Here is a 17,063-nt window from a genome sequence, read left to right on the forward strand (position 1 = left end):
GCTCCAGCATTCCTGCTTCACATCCTAAGCTCTGTCCAGCAAGTGCAACTGCTGAAATAGACTCCTGGTAGAGAGTTGTACACGCCTCAGGGATTAGTGCACCTCACCCAATGTTTACAGTGACAGTCAGGCAGTGTTGTCAAAACAGTCGAGTTTATCAGTAAACTAGAACACACCATAAGAAGTCCTTAGGTTAGCACAGAGAAATAAAGGTTAAAACAGAGTCCATTCTGGTTAGCCCAGAGCCCAACCAAGCTGTAGTGAGGCTCCATTTTCGCATATCCCCCACCTCACACCTCTCAGGCTTTTGTTCTTAACCTGGGGGCTTTGCTCAGCTTCCCTGCTGAGAGACAGGGAAATCCATGAATCATTGGAGCTTGCATTGTCTCTCTGGCCCCCTTGTTGATTTGGGTCAGGTTCAACCAGTTCCAACTCTCCATCCCCTCCCGGCAGGGAGTTGACACTCACCTATGTAGCTTAGTCTGCTCTGAGAGCAAATTTAATCCCTTCCCTGCGACTGGATAACAATGTGGCATATGGGGAAACTGAGACACACATAGGATTCATAAAAAATATTACAACAGTTCCCACTTTGTTACACTACTGAGAGCACAATTAGGCCTTCTTGACTTGTTGAGGAGAGGCAAAGACAGAATTTGTATCATTGACTTAGTTAATTTATTTTGCAGAGTTTCTCACTGTAACTGTTTTTTTTTACTGATTTTTCAAAAAACCAATAAAACATTTCTAATAAAATATAAATAAAATGAACAGCATTACAATGCATGGTGATATCAGACCATCTGCAAACCAGGAGCCATGGCTCTGAAATGAATTTAAACACTTCACAGTGTGGTGGAAAAATTAACCACGCGTTGTGTTTGGCTCAGAACCACGCCTGAGGCTCCATTATTGATTACAAGCGCAGGGGGGTAACAGCTCTAAGTAGCTGCCCCCTCCCCCGATGCAAAGCACACACAGCTTTTTAAAGCTTAAAACCACAGACAAATTACACAGACTTTCAACTTAATTACCTTATTTGGAATATAGGAAAACAAGCTTTTCCTGTTATTGACAGGTGTTCTTTTGCGGTTAACATTTCTTAAGCTGTGCTGCTGCAATTGCCTTACAATGGAATTTTCCACACTTTTTTCTTATGCTTCATATACACAGTTAGCTTGACCAAAGTTTTAGGCCTACTTGGGAAGTTTAGGACTACTTGGGTCCACTGAATTTTTCCTCCACAACAGTGCCCTAATCTGTTATCCAGATACCCCTCAAGAATGTAGGGAATTGTTCATACCTTCCACAAGAGCTGCCCATGTCTCAAATAGGAGAGAGGTCATAGATAACATCAAAATTCATCCGTGGGACGGTTTCAATAGGATTGCACTTTGAATGTAAACTCTTTGGGGCCTTTTGTTCTGTGTTTGTACAGCACCTAGCACAATGGGGTCCAGGTCCAGGACTAGGGCTACTAGGTGCTAATAATATGCTAATAGTATGCTAATAATAATGCCCCTGGGATGAAGTGGGCCCCATTCCTTCACCAGGTTACATAACAAGCAGGCATCTCTGAAGAAGATAAAGTCCAAGGTGAGGCGTTTCTGAAGATGGTTAACCCAGAAAGGTACCTAAGTATCACAGACCTCTTCCCCAAGGACATCTAATAGGGAGTCCCAATGGAGAGGTTCTGGATTCATGGTTGTTATGCACCTTGAATAGTCATTTATACCAGTGAATTCAAAGTGGGTTGAAAACTCTGGCCCCTCTCAAAAAACGCAGTCTGGATCCTTTCCTCCTCTTCAGGACAGCTCCCATTGGCCAAGTGGCCAACCCCCATGATGTTAAATTATGTCCTTGGCCTCCTTTAAACCCTTAAGTCCAACTGGAAAGACTCACAATTGCCTCATGTTGCTCAACAGTGTCCTCTTCTGGCTCTGTAGAGAAGAGTGTTAATGAGCTCCAGAGGGCTTCCCTTCCAGCCCTGCTCAGTGGGAAGGGTGTTCGGTGTACCACAGGGCCACAGGCCAGGTAGGGGATGAAGGGGATGGTTAGGGAGCTCAGAACTCCATCAGAGGGAGGTGATTAAAGTATACCATGACATCATCAGTGATGAGCACATAAGTCCATAGGTTTAGAAGGTCCATAGGTTCATTTTGGTTCCATCTCTGAATATCTTGGGCCTGAAAACTTTGGCTGCAAATCACATATGAGATTTCCAACACTTCCTCTTCCTGGCTAGGGTTCCAGAAGGGCCTTCCCAGCAGCACTTTGACCTTTGCAGTCCCAGGAGTGCAGAGGCAGCCATGACAATGAAAAAAAAAATCCCAACACAAACAAGTATTTGTCATTCTCAGGAAAGATCAGCTTCACCATCTGCTCCCTCGTATCTGATCTGTTGGCAATGTTGGGGGTACTGGGCATGGCCACTAGGTAACTCGAGGGGATGGAAGACCACGAGTGTCGATGAAGCCCCCTCGCACTAGGCCCAAGTGACCTTGGCCCCCCCGCCTGGAGGCACTCGCAGCAGTCATGCTGAGCATTCTGCAACAATATGTTGCAAGCGCAGACTGTCTGAAACTGAACAAGGCCAGATAGGGCAGATATGGCAAAACAATGCTGAACAAATCAACTCCATATATAGTTTAACAGATGGTACAAAGAAAAAGGGCACTAGCTGGTATACCGGATTGGCTGGCTATATGGATACTTAGGGCAGCTTGTTATTAAATAAGTATGCTAAAAAAAAAGGATGTATAAAAGCCTGTGTAACTTCCTGCTCTGGGTGCAGGATTTGAGATTAATGTCTCCCTGTACCACTTGAAGCTTCAAATAAACTTTTCCGCTTCTCCACCCCGTTGTGATTATTGGGCGACTCACACTGGGCAACGAACCCTGCTGTTGCTTGCCTCTGGCGCTCTGTGCCAGCAACAGCTTTTGGCGTCCCTGAGTGGGCGACGAGGCTGTTATTTAGCCTTGGCCGGACCCCTCCCGGCGGTCGAGGATTACGGCAACCACCGACGCCCAGTGCACACCGGTGAGTTCATCGGGGACCTCGGAGGAGATGCGATTTGATCGACCCCGGAGGGCACAACGGTGCAACGCACTCATATAGTGGAGAAGCAGCTGCGGGTGACAGTGGGGAACCGGTCTCTTGGATAAGGTAGGAACCTCTTGAAATCTGGATTGTATGCTCTGTGGGAACCTGGGGACGCCCAGAGTTACCCTGTAGGTATGAGAGAGGGACAGAGCTCGCGAGGTAGGGCACAGTGTACGCCCTTAGAGTGTATCCTAGCAAACTGGAAGGTATTTGGTTCGGATCCAATGACTAAGAGTCAATTAAAACAATTTTGTATGGTTGACTGGCCTCAATATCAACTAGACGACCAGGAGAGGTGGCCACAGGGAGGGTCAATTAATTACAACACGATCCTCCAGTTACTCCTGTTCTGTCAGCAAACAAAAAAATGGAATGAACATATGTATGCACATTTGTTTCTGGCTTTATGTACTTGAACAGGTATTTTACAGCAATGTAATTTGACTCCGACTGGTTTGGTAGCAGCTACTGTTAGTCCCCAGACCCCCACCCCCACTCTAATGGCAGATCCAGTGTCCCCTTTGGCCCCCACACCCCCACCTTATAAGGGTAGGATGCCTCGGGTTACAGAGATTGCCCCCTTGGTGGGACTCTATCCTTTGATTACCGAGACTGTAGTGGCTTGTCCAGGGGCAGACGGACATCAGGCTACCACCATGCAAGTTTACACCCATATGCCATTCAATCCAATAGACTTAGCAGCTTTTACAACACAGGCTGGAGAATTCTCCACGAACCCAAGCTGGTTTATTTCAGTCTTTGAGGAGTGCCTCAGTAGTCACAAGCCGGATTGGGACGACTGTAATATCCTCCTGAGAACCCTGTTGTCTGAGGTAGAGCGAAATCAGGTTACAGCTAAGGCAAGGGGAGCGTCACCTTTCAAGTGAAAGAAAGGAAGCTGTTAAGTCCCTACCCCAAGCACTCGTAAACGGCTCAGAGCTTTACTGGGTATGGCAGACTTTTGCAGGATATGGATCCCAGAGTTTGGACTATGGGCTAAACCCCTGTACGACTGTGTAAAAGGAGCAGATCATGACCCCTTCTATTGGACCCCAGAGGCCGACAGGGCATTTAAAATCTTAAAAAGAAAGCTGATAAAAGCTCCAGCCCTGGGCCTGCCGGATCTCTCTAAGCCATTTCAATTGTATATACACGAACAAAAAGGGGTGGCCCTGGGAGTGCTAACCCAGTTGTTGGGGACCTGGAAACGTCCTGTGGCTTATTTTTCTAAGCAACTGGATCAGGTTGCAAAGGGTTGGCCGGCATGTTTACGGGCAGTCGCAGCTGCTGCCCTAGTGCTTGAGGAAGCCGAGAAGCTAACATTGGAAGGGGTTATGCAAATCTATACTCCCCATATGGTCCGAGCCCTGCTAGACACAAAGGGTGGGCTCTGGCTCACCCAGGCTTGGATTGCTCGGTGTCAGGCTAAGCTGTTAGAGAACCCTGAAGTCAGCCTTGCCCCTCCCTTAACCCTCTTGCCAGAAACAGAGGAACAGGAACACGACTGTTTAGAGATCATAGATGCCCAATACTCCAGCCGTCCGGACTTAAAGGATGTACCCCTCCCAAATGCAAATTATGAGTGGTACACTAATGGTAGCAGTACTGTAATAGATGGGCAAAGCAGGGCAGGTTATGCTTTTGTGACCCTCCATGACACTGTGGAAGCCGAAGGTTTGCCCGCAGGGACCTCTGCCCAGCTGGCCGAACTAGTAGCCCTGACCCGTGCACTCGAACTGTCAAAAGGAAAGCGGGTCAACATTTTTACCGATTCAAAGTATGCTTTTGGAGTGCTCATGCTCACGCTGGCCTATGGAAGCAAAGGGGAATGCTGACAGCCCAAGGCTCCCCAGTCAAGTACGGGCACCAAATCCTCCAGCTCCTAGAAGCTGTACAACTCCCCTCGAAAGTGGCGGTGGTACACTGTAAAGCCCATCAAAGAGAAAATCAAGATGTGGCCAGAGGTAACGCCCGGGCAGATAGAGAGGCTAAGCATGCTGCCACCCTGCCATCCCCTCAGACTGAGAACGCCCATATGCATGCCCTTATCCCATCAGTAGGGGAGCTTCCAACCCCTCAGTACTCTGGGGAGAAAAGACAGCTAACTGACAAACTCGGTTTCTGGGAAAAGGAGGGATGGCTCCATTCCCCGGAAGGGAAGGTCCTCCTACCGAAGGGCCTGATCCGGCCGGTGTTGCAGAAATTACATCAAACCACTCACGCTGGCAGGGAAGCACTTATCCAGCTAATGGGAAAATACTTTATCACATCCGGACTCCGACCCCTGGCTGCCCAGGTACAAGTGGACTGCTTAGTCTGCCAAAAGAATAACCCCCAATCGGGACATCCTGTGCCACCAGCTGCCCTAAAACCCACTGTGGGCCCCGAACGGGTGTGGCAAATAGATTTTAATGAGTTCCCCCGAACCCAAGGTTTCAAATATCTCCTTGTCTTAGTGGATCGGTTCACCGGATGGCCAGAAGCCTTCCCATGCTGTAATTGCACTGCCAGAACAGTGGCCCTCAAGTTTGTTAAGGAGATCACTCCTCGCTTTGAACTCCTACAGTGAATGGAATCTGACAGTGGGACACACTTCACATCAAAAATCATCCAAAGCATCTCAAATGCCTTACAGATCCCCTGGAAACTCCATATGCCCTGGAGACTGCAAGCCAGTGGGGTAGTGGAGCGTACCAATCAGACCTTTCAACGACATCTCTCAAAAGTGTGCCAAGAGGCCTCCTTGCGGTGGCCTGATGCTTTGCCCCTCATCCTGCTCCGTGTCCGCGCTCTCCCGAAAGGTAAATTAGGGCTTAGTCCCTTTGAAATTATGTTTGAAAGGGCATGGCCTATGAATGGCACCCTGGTTCTGTCAGGGGAATGGGAGTTGGGTAATGGTTTTTTGTCTCAGTATATGTGTTCCCTGTCTGCTGTTCTCTTTTCTCTTCACAGGTATACCAAGGATTCCCAGCCTCTCCCCTTGGACTCTCCCGTCCACTCCTTACAGCCCAGCGACTCCGTGCTTGTTCGTACCTGGAAAGACAAGCCTCTCCAGGAAAAGTAAAAAGGACCCTATACCGTCCTGCTCATCTTCCATAAGGCGGCAAAGGTCGAGGGACGCAAAAACTGGATCCATCACTGTCGTCTGAAGGCAGCACCCGCCCCCTCGTCAGCAGAACAGTGGACCGTCCAACCTGCTGACTCCTCATCTAGTAACGATCTCGGGCTAAAGCTACTGTTTAAAAGACACAAATAGTGGGCACCTTAATGCCAAAATGGGCCCACCCAGGTACTGGAGACCCTGGTCTAAAAAAACTCTGGTAATAATTAATTGGATAATATTGTTATTCTCTGTATTGGTATTTCCAAACTGTGCATATCGGGAGCATAACTCCTTTGTTTTACTTGCGCACCATGTTGCTACTTTAACAAACCAGACTGATTGCTGGGTATGTGCTCCAACTCCACTGTCCCCCAAAACGGGAATGCCCCTTGACATGCTGCCCTTAAACCTAGCAGAATTAGCCGCCACTAAAAAGCAGGAAAAAACGAACTCACCATTCTGGAACAAGACCTCTTTACAGCAAGCCACCTACCAGGAGTATTCAATTGCAGTACTCACTGAGGGAGTATTTTGTTTCACCCGAAACCAATCTGATCACTATGGGCGTCCTGTGGGAAAGAGCTCCTGTGTTATTACACAGTGGGCTGATGGGTATTGGATAAAGACCAAGAGGGGAGGTCAGCAGTGTGGGTATAATGGTTCCTCCCCTTTTGGGAAAACTCTTACGAATAATCGTACCACAAAAGAAGGGTTTGGAAATATAACTTGCCGTTCAGTTAATATCTCCAATGTAGCAGGCCAATGGTGGGTTTGCAGTGGTCCCTATGGCAAGTGTACTGTAAACGGCACAACTAGAAACACCCCCACTTGTACCCAATCAAAGAATAAAAAGCCCCCTTAGGGGCATATAAACTGTTTGGAAAAGCAGCCTTAAATATCCCAGGAATCCCCTTAAGAAACAGTCCTTACTGGGCCCTACAGGGTCACTATTTCATATGTGGCCGAAAGGCTTACAAGGTGCTGCCAGCCAACTGGACACGTAGCTGTTATATAGCTCATGGAGTTCCTCATCTGTCAATAACTACCACACTGCCCAAAAAAAATAATTAGAAATGCCCAAGATACCTCTGTTGAGTCACAAGAAGAGACCCTGCGGCGACTAACTGCAGCACTGAAGGGCAATATAAAAAATCCCTTCACAACCGAAAAGCTTGTAGGGTGCTCTATACTGGGAATAGCGCCACTGTTTACAGGACCAGCCATGGCATGCATAGGCCGCTATACTGTAAGGCTGCAAATGGTACTTTAAAAAGTTGGCTTACAGTTAAAGGACTCAATTAGAAATTTAAGGTCAGCAGTAAAAACATTAAATAAAAAGGTACAGCAGCTCAGGATATTTTCCCTCCAAAACAGGCTGGCTTTGGACTATCTCTTGGCATCCCAACGAGGGGTTTGTGCCCTCGTCGGGCCCCTATGTTGTGTATATATAAATAATAGCAGTTATAAAATTTATGACAAGGTGGTACAGGCTAAGGCCCATGCCCGAGCGGGAGCACAGGTTGCCTATACTGCCCCTGAGAGCGATTGGTTGCAAATCTTGTTTTCAGGCTGGGGTTTGTCGTCTTGGCTTGCTGGTTTATTTAGCCTGTTATTGAAATGTCTCTTTCCTGTATTGCTTGTATTAATGGTATTATGCTGTGCAGTATCATGTGTCAAGACCCTTTTGCAAAAGTTAATAAGTCATTCTCTTCAGGGCTATCACAAAGTGCTTATGCAAAGTCCTATTATAAAAAAATAAGTAGCCCAAGTGAAAAAACTCAGAGCTAACACTGTTGAGTGTTCTCAGAGAAGGGAGTTGTTGGGGGCACTGGGCATGGCCACTAGGTAACTCGAGGGGATGGAAGACTGTCAAGGTTCCTCCCCCACTCTAAACTCTAGGGTACAGATGTGGGGACCTGCATGAAAAACCTCTTAAGCTTATCTTTACCAGCTTAGGTCAAAACTTCCCCAAGGTACAAAATATTCCACCCGTTGTCCTTGGACTGGCCGCTACCACCACCAAACTAATACTGGTTACTGGGGAAGAGCTGTTTGGATGCGTCCTTCCCCCCAAAATACTTCCCAAAACCTTGCACCCCACTTCCTGGACAAGGTTTGGTAAAAAGCCTCACCAATTTGCCTAGGTGACTACAGACCCAGACCCTTGGATCTTAAGAACAATGAACAATCCTCCCAACACTTGCACCCCCCTTTCCTGGGAAATGTTGGATAAAAAGCCTCACCAATTTGCATAGGTGACCACAGACCCAAACCCTTGGATCTGAGAACAATGAAAAAGCATTCAGTTTTCTTACAAGAAGACTTTAAATAAAAATAGAAGTAAATAGAAATAAAGAAATCCCCCCTGTAAAATCAGGATGGTAGATATCTTACAGGGTAATTAGATTCAAAAACATAGAGAACCCCTCTAGGCAAAACCTTAAGTTACAAAAAAGATACACAGACAGAAATAGTTATTCTATTCAGCACAATTCTTTTCTCAGCCATTTAAAGAAATCATAATCTAACACATACCTAGCTAGATTACTTACTAAAAGTTCTAAGACTCCATTCCTGGTCTATCCCCGACAAAGACAAACTATAGACAGACACACAGACCCTTTGTTTCTCTCCCTCCTCCCAGCTTTTGAAAGTATCTTGTCTCCTTATTGGTCATTTTGGTCAGGTGCCAGCGAGGTTACCTTTAGCTTCTTAACCCTTTACAGGTGAGAGGAGCTTTCCCCTGGCCAGGAGGGATTTCAAAGGGGTTTACCCTTCCCTTTATATTTATGACAAAGACCATGAGGGTCGATGAAGCCCCCTCGCACTAGGCCCAAGTGACCTTGGCCCCCCCACCTGGAGGCACTCGCAGCAGTCATGCTGAGCATTCTGCAACAATATGTTGCAAGCGCAGACTGTCTGAAACTGAACAAGGCCAGACAGGGCAGATATGGCAAAACAATGCTGAACAAAACAACTCCATATATAGTTTAACAGATGGTACAAAGAAAAAGGGCACTAGCTGGTATACCGGATTGGCTGGCTATATGGATACTTAGGGCAGCTTGCTATTAAATAAATATGCTAAAAAAAAAATGTATAAAAGTCTGTGTAACTTCCTTCTCTGTGTGCAGGATTTGAGATTAATGTCTCCCTGTACCACTTGATGCTTCAAATAAACTTTTCCACTTCTCCACCCCGTTGTGATTATTGGGCGACGCACACCGGGCGACGCACACCGGGCAAAGAACCCTGCTGTTGCTTGCCTCGACACTCTGTGCCGGCGACAGCAATGAGATCTTAAAATGGGCCTGTTGGCATTGCAACTGAGTCTAGCACTGTACCAGATGGACTAGTTCAGCTGGAAAGCATGATATGAGATCCACTTCTTCAGGGAACCAGTCCTAGGAGGGGAGGGACACAGGGGCAAGGGAACAGGGTGAGTTGAAGTCCTGCATACCAAAACCATATTTGATCAAATCATCCCTGAGCCCAAAGGTCTCTAGTCACACTGACAAAATACAAATACTGTCAATCCTTGTAGAGGGCAGCAAGTAGCCTTTGACTTTTCCAGCTCAGGGAATGATCAAGCCAACGGAGGAGACACCCCAAATTCATCTCCCTGGAAAAAACCAAACAGCTAGAGACTAGTAGCAGAGAACAGTTCTGTGTCCCAGTGAACCCACCCCAGATGAAGTGCAGTTCAGAGCACACCAGCTTTGAAAGGGCTCTCTTTTATTTGTTGGAAGGTTTCCCTTAGTTCTAGGTCTCAGTCCTCATGTGACAGGGAGAGAGCTATCATCTGGTCACTATTAATACTATTTAGGTTCTCCTGGAGAAGGACAGAGATGTATTTGATTAGCGGGCTAGTGAATCAATGAGCCAATTAGTTCATTATCAAAGAAGCTGTACAGAAGGAGTGCTGAGCAGGGAAGAGAAGGAGAGAAACAGGGAGACAGAAGGCTAGGAGGGCCTGACAAAGGGGTCCTCTGCATAGAGACACCTTACCTCCCCCCTTGTTTGGGGAAGGTGTTAGAAAGCTGAGATACAGTGTAAAGGTATGGAGACATTGATATGTGCTGATGAAGGGATTAAACACTAAATAACCTACATGGGGTGTTCACAAACAAGGCCTCAGAGTCATCTGTGTGGGTGGAAGAGATGGGGGTGTAGAACACTGCCCTGTCACACACCATCTTCAAAGGGCTTTGTGGCATGGGCCCAGGATATCTCAAAGACCCTGTAAAGCTCTGAGATGAAGAGCATGGGTGAAAATTTAGCTCCTCTGGCACCTTGGAGCTCTCTACAGTAAGTGTAAAGCTCATCTGTGTGAGAGACAGAGCTTTCTCAGGGGCTGGCCCTAGGCTGTGGAATGAACTGCCCCAGGAACTAAAGGCCATCACAGAGTTCAAAACCTTCCGCTCCAAATGCAAGGTGCTTGGCTCTGACTGGCCTTCTCTAATATAAATACGTAGTGTGAAGATGGGGTGTGTACCTCATACTGGCACTAAAAGGGTCAACAGGAGCTAGAGAAGCCAGTTATGCTACCTGGCTGCATCTGGAGGGTGAGCCAGGCCTCATTAAAGATGAAGCCCAGCTGGGGAAGCAGCTGGCTGGTTTCTGTTAGGATATAGATATTCAGGCCTGTCAGTAAAGGCCTATACGCTAAGAATATAGGTGTATTCTTATCACTTGGCTAGTTAGAGGTATAAAAGAAAGAATCAAAATCACTGTCTGCCAGTGTAAGGTCCTTCTCTTACTGCGACAGTCTGAGGCCCTGTTCTTAGGCTAAGATCTTTGGCAAGGCAGCAGAGGCAGCCATAAGCTGGGAAGCGAACGGTCACATCCTCACATTCCAAACTAGTCACATTGAAATAAGGTGCTATTGGGCTGTTAGGAATACAATCCTGTCCTGATAATGCCTATCACCTCCAGAGAAAGGGAAGTGCCTAGAAGTTGTAAAAGGAAACTTAGTCTGATAGCATCCTGTCTGGCAAGAACTCACTTATCAATAGCTGGGATGTGAAATCCTCACTTCTGTATTGTTTTGTCATTATAGTTCCCACTTTGCCATTGTTTATCTGTATAATCTCCATCTGGTTCTGTGATTGTTCCAGTCTGCTGTATAATTAATTTTGCTGGGTGTAAACTAATTAAGGTGGTGGGATATAATTGGTTACATAATCATGTTACAATATGTTAGGATTGGTTAGTTAAATTTCAGGAAAACGATTGGTTAAGGTATGGCTAAGCAGAACTCAAGTTTTACTATATAATCTGGAGTCAATCAGGAAGTGGGTGTGTGTGTGGGGGGAATGGGAACAGGGAATGGGGGTAGGGAAATTAGACTCATGTTTTGCTAAAGGGGGAAATGGGAACAGGGAATGGGGGTGGGGAAATTGGAATCATGTTTGGCTAAGGGCAGGAATGGGAACAGGGACACAGGTGTAAGGCTCTGTGGTGTCAGAGCTGGGAAGGGGGACACTAAGGAAGGAAACTGGAATTATGCTTGTTGGAAGTTCACCCCAATAAACATTGAATTGTTTGCACCTTTGGACTTCGGGTATTGTTGCTCTCTGTTCATGCGAGAAGGACCAGGGAAGTAAGTGGGTGAAGGAATAAGCCCCCTAACAGTTTCTATAACAAGAGGAAGCTCAGAGTAGAAAGGGGTGCAGGGTGAGATGGCAGAAGCCTCCAGTCTCTCTGTAACTAGCAGGGAAGGGAACCTGGAGAGATACAGAGATGCCACCCAGGTGTCACATGCTCCAGTGGTGAGCCCTGACAGAAGGGTAGGACTGGGGAAGAAACCCATGGAGATGTTCCAGTGAAGAGAGGCTTCAGGAGGGAGTTTACACCCTGGGATGGGCCCTGATGGAAGAGGACAGTGGCGGGGTGAAGCAGACTCCTGGCGTGGGCCTGAGAGAAGCCACCCCAGAGACAGATGGCCTTAACGGTGGACTGGAGCAGAGCAAGACTCCAGGGAAGTAACCCCTAAGAGGCAGCATTCTGCAGAAGCACAGAGAGCTGGGGAGGAGCCCCTGAGGGAGGGGCATAAGTTGCTTTTGTTGTGGTTTGTGGTTTGCTTTTGAGTTTGGTTTAAAGCCTGGGGCCCCTGGTCTGACGGAGGAGTTGGACAGAAGAGGGGCCCTGCAGAAGAGCTCAGACTGATGACTAGTGTCACAGGGGACATTGATACCCCTGAAGGGGAGAGACTTTAAAGTGACCTGGCCAGAGGGCTGAATCATGAGAAGAGAGACCACCATAACGACTCAGAGCAGCTGTCAGCAGTGGGGGCTAGATGAGGGAAGAGCTGCTACGCCACGCCCGGCCACAAGGCGGCGCCTGTAGTGAGTCCCCTCTGTCCCACATAGCAACAGAAGAAAACACTCCATTGCATGTACATCTCCCCCTTGGGGGAGGAGGAGAGAACACACAGTGCGTGACATGTGGCTGTGACACTACTTAATGCTTTACTGGAAGTGGGTAGCCTTGTGGCTTGGCAAGCTTGTGATCGTAAGCAGGATCCGGATCCAGGAGGTGACCTCAGCTCAGGGCACTTTCTTGGGAGAACTGCAGGTGGCTTTGGCATCTGGGATAGAGTTGAGTCATTTGGGGGGCAGTTATAGGGGTCTGGCACGAGAATGTGAGATGAGGTTGGATCACTTTGGGGTGAAGGTAGACTAGCTGGTTAGATTTGTCAATTAGAAAGTGGCTTAAAGTCACTTGTTAGGAATGCTGCCAGTGTAAGCTCCCTCAGGGCAAGGATCAGGATCAGAGGCATGGGCCAGACTGCCTGTTGCCTTGTGCTGCATGTCATCACTTACATTGGTGTAAAGTGGGTGTACGCTATCACTAGTCTGATTTGGCGATGTTTCACACCTACTTTGCATTCATTTTGGACTGGCATAAATGACTCAACGAGGTGCAAAGTAACACAGATTCCGGCCTAATGATCCTGGTTCTCCTCGGCTTTACACTGTTGTAACTCCATTGACTTCACTGGAGATGCTCCCAAGTTACTCGTCTAGCTAAGAAGAAAGTTCTACTCGATTCCTTCAGGGTATTTGCCTTTGCCAGGACATAGGCTTTAACCATGAACTTGGCAGGGCATTAGTTATAACTGTAAAAGCCAAATTGCAGCATGCCTTGTGGTACTCCAGTCTCTGAGAACCCTGAATGCCTAGGATACTTCTGATAACTAAAAGACAGAGTGGTCTAGTTACATACATCACTGAAAAATAAGGTCCTTAGAGCGCCATTGAAGCTACTCCAGTTTACATCAGCTCAATATTGTAGTTAAGGGGGTGCTCCATCAGTTTGTCTATGGCTGACCTGCAGTAGCTTATAGTCCTTGGATGGGAGGCCACAGTAGAAATGGCCCTGATTAACCTATGTTCTCCAAGAATAAAGCCAGGACTACAAGGCTGATCACAGATGAGAATCTGTGGTACTGATGCCACAGTTAAGGCTGAAAATCTTTCCAGCTGATTTTTTGAGCCACCTACTTAGTTCCACAATAAAAGGTCTTTGCTCCATGAAATTCTTCATGCACTGTCTCCTATCAGAGGAGATTTGTTCTCTTTCATTCATTCATTTTGCAAAGTTTGAGGTGCTTGGCACCAGCCATTTGTGAGATGTGTGAATTTAAAATATGGCTGGTACCAGTGCTTTACTCTTGGAGTAGCCTTCTGCATGGGTAGCTCCTGAGCCTGCGTCTGCTCTGGGCACCCTTATCACAGGGCATAAAGGGCTCTGGCCCCTCCAGCTCACATGTGAATTTCAGTGAGTTGTTTGTATGGGACAATGTAATGTCAATATGATCCATGACTCAGAGAACAGAGATGTTTGGAGGAAGATAGCACCAGCAGCCTGGGCTTATCTTTCTGACCTGCTGTGAACACCCTCTCTATAATTACACGTGATTATTGTTCAGTGCTGTCAACTACCTGTCTCATGGACCCTGCCACTCTCCCACTCCTTGAAGTCTGTGAATACCCACGCTCTGTGAAGACTAAAATAGGAGTTCTTTATTAACACCCACAGAAGGCAGCCAAAAGGTCAAACTGTGCCAACGGGCCATACATCTTGTCAAGACATGCAACTTGGGTGCTCTCATGTCTTGGACTGCAGACCCAAGGCAAAGCTTAGAAGGTGCAGGAAAGAAGATTAATTAACCCTCATTTTTCCAGGATGGGAGGGTGTGTGTGTGGGAAACATTTAAAGGGTAATTTGTGACCATGGGTGACCCAAAGCGGGGCAGTTAATGGAACTTGTGTCCTTGGTCCCATCTAAAATTTTTGTTAAAACCAACCGACCAAAAAATATATTCAAGACTAGTTCAGGGAGCTGGTAGGGGGAACAAATTCCTGGATTGGGTAAACCACATGGAGCCAAATGTCAATCCAACTCCTCATTCTGGGAAAGCTTATCTTATCAACTCTCAAAATTTGTCTGCTAGAGAGATGTGCATTATCCTGCAGGGGGAAAGGCATTACTGGATCCTTCCATTACGCCTGCCTACACAATGACACAGAGCTACTGGAAATGGACAAAATGTAAACGTCTTGTAGCAATTTAATCAGCTGCTTGGGGAATTGCACAAGTGGGTTAAGTGCATCCCAAGGTCTGGCCATGAGTTGGTTGACACAATGAGTGCATTGCATGCACTTTGAGAGTCCCTGAGGTTTTCGAACAGTTGTGGTGTTGAGTTTACTGATAAGATCAGTCCACACAGAAGAAAACGGAACAGAGATGCTTGGGTGAGGATAGCACTAGAGCCCTACGTGTATCTTTCTCGTGCAAAGCAAAAAGCAACCCCATAACTTACTGTCATAATTGTCCTTTGCCGTGTGCTCCCAAGCTCCAATTCACCGCACCTCTTGAAATTATTCACTGCGGAAGCTCTGTGAACAATAGGAAATCATTTAGAGTAACTTTTTAATGAACAAAATTAATTTAGATCAAATATTAGCTTAACAAATGTTTATAGATTCAGTCTCTTGGGCAGTTTCCCAGCCTGGCCATCAGCAATGACATAGAACCGTAGGACTGGAAGGGACCTTGAGAGGTCATCTAATCCAGTCCCCTGCACTCCTAGCAGGACTAAGTATTATCTAGACCAGGGGTCGGCAACCTTTTCGAAGTGGTGTGCCGAGTGTTCATTTATTCACTTTAATTTAAGGTTTCGTGTCCCAATAATACATTTTAATGTTTTTTAGGTCTGTCCACATACAGTGGGTACCTACCTTCTCCCTGGTTCTAGCCATTCTCTTCCTCTCTCTGCACTGAGATGAGGATGGGAGTGCGCTAAGAACAGGGCTGGGGGTGAAGGAGCAGGCTGGGGGTTGGGGTGCAGGGTCTGGCCAGGAGCTAGAATGAGGGAGGGGGCTCAGGGTTGGGGCAGGAGGTTTGTGTGTGGAGTGTTTACCTGGGCAGCTCCCATTTGGTGCGAGGGGTGCAGGTGGGAATGTGGGTGTGTGTGTGCAGGAGCTCCCGTTTGGTGCTCAGGGTGGGGGTGGGGATGTGGGGGCTGCAAGAGTCAGGGCATGGGGTGTGGGGGGCTGGGTATGTGTGGGGGGTGCCGGAGTCAGGGCTGGGGTTGTGGAGGGGGTGCAGGGGTCGGGGCATGGGGCTGGGGTGTGTGGGGGGTGCAGGGGTGAGGGCAGACAACTGGGTGTGTGTGAGGAGGGGTCAGGGCAGAGGGCTGGGGTGTGGGGGGGTGCAGGGGTCAGGGCAGAGGGCTGGGGATGTGGGCTGGGGTCGTGGGGGTGGTCCCAGCCCCCTGCCCTGAGCGGCTCATGGCAGGGGGCTGGAGGGGATATGCCCTGATTCCACCCCCTTCCCCAAGGTCCCCGGAGTAGAGAGTGCGCTGCGGCTCCGCTTTTCCCTCTCCTGCTCCCTAGCAAGGGCCGTTGGCCGCAGGGAGGGAGAGAAGGAGGGGCAGGAACCCAGCACGCTGGGGGAAGAGGCGGGGGGAGGGGAAAGCTTGCCTGCTCTGTAAGGAGAGAGCGGTGGACGGGGGGCAGAGAAGAGCGGGCCGGGCCGCGGGCCGTCTTTGGCATGCGTTCCATAGGTTGCCGACCCCTGATCTAGACCATTCCTGACAGGTGTTTGTCTAACCTGCTATTAAAAATTTCCAGTGACAGAGATTCCACATTTATTCTAGTGCTTAACCACCCTGACAATTAGGAAGATTTTCCTAATGTCCAACCTAAATTCCTTGCTGCAATTTAAGTCCATTGCTTCTTGTCCTATCCTCAGAGGTTAAGGAGAACAATTTAACTCCCTCCGCCTTGTAACACCCTTTTATGTACTTGAAAACTGTTGCCATGTTCCCTCTCAGTCTTCTCTTCTCCAGACTAAACAAAGCCAGTTTTTTCAATCTTCCCTCATAGGTCTGTTTTCTAGACCTTTCATCATTTTTGTTGCTCTTCTCTGGACTTTCTCCAATTTGTCCACATCTTTCCTGAAATGTGGTGCCTAGAACTGGATGCAACACTCCAGCTGAGGCCTAATCAGCATGGAGTAGAGCGGAAGAATTACTTCTTGTGTCTTTCTTACAACACTCCTGCTAATACATCCCAGAATGCCGTTTGCTTTTTTTTTCAGCAGTGTTGCACTGTTGACTCATATTTAGCTTGTGGTCCACCGTGACCCCCAGATCCCTTTCCGCAGTTCTCCTTCCTAGGCTTTCATTTCCCATTTTGTATGTGTGCAGTTGATTGTTCCTTCCTAAGTGGAGTATTTTGCATTTGTCCTTATTGAATTCTATCCTATTTACTTCATATGATTTCTTTAGTTTTTCCAGATCATTTTGAACTTTAATCCTATCCTCCAAAGCACTTGCAACCCCTCCCA

This window comes from Eretmochelys imbricata, chromosome 9 (genome assembly GCF_965152235.1).
Source record: "Eretmochelys imbricata isolate rEreImb1 chromosome 9, rEreImb1.hap1, whole genome shotgun sequence".
NCBI classification, from domain to species: Eukaryota; Metazoa; Chordata; order Testudines; family Cheloniidae; genus Eretmochelys; species Eretmochelys imbricata.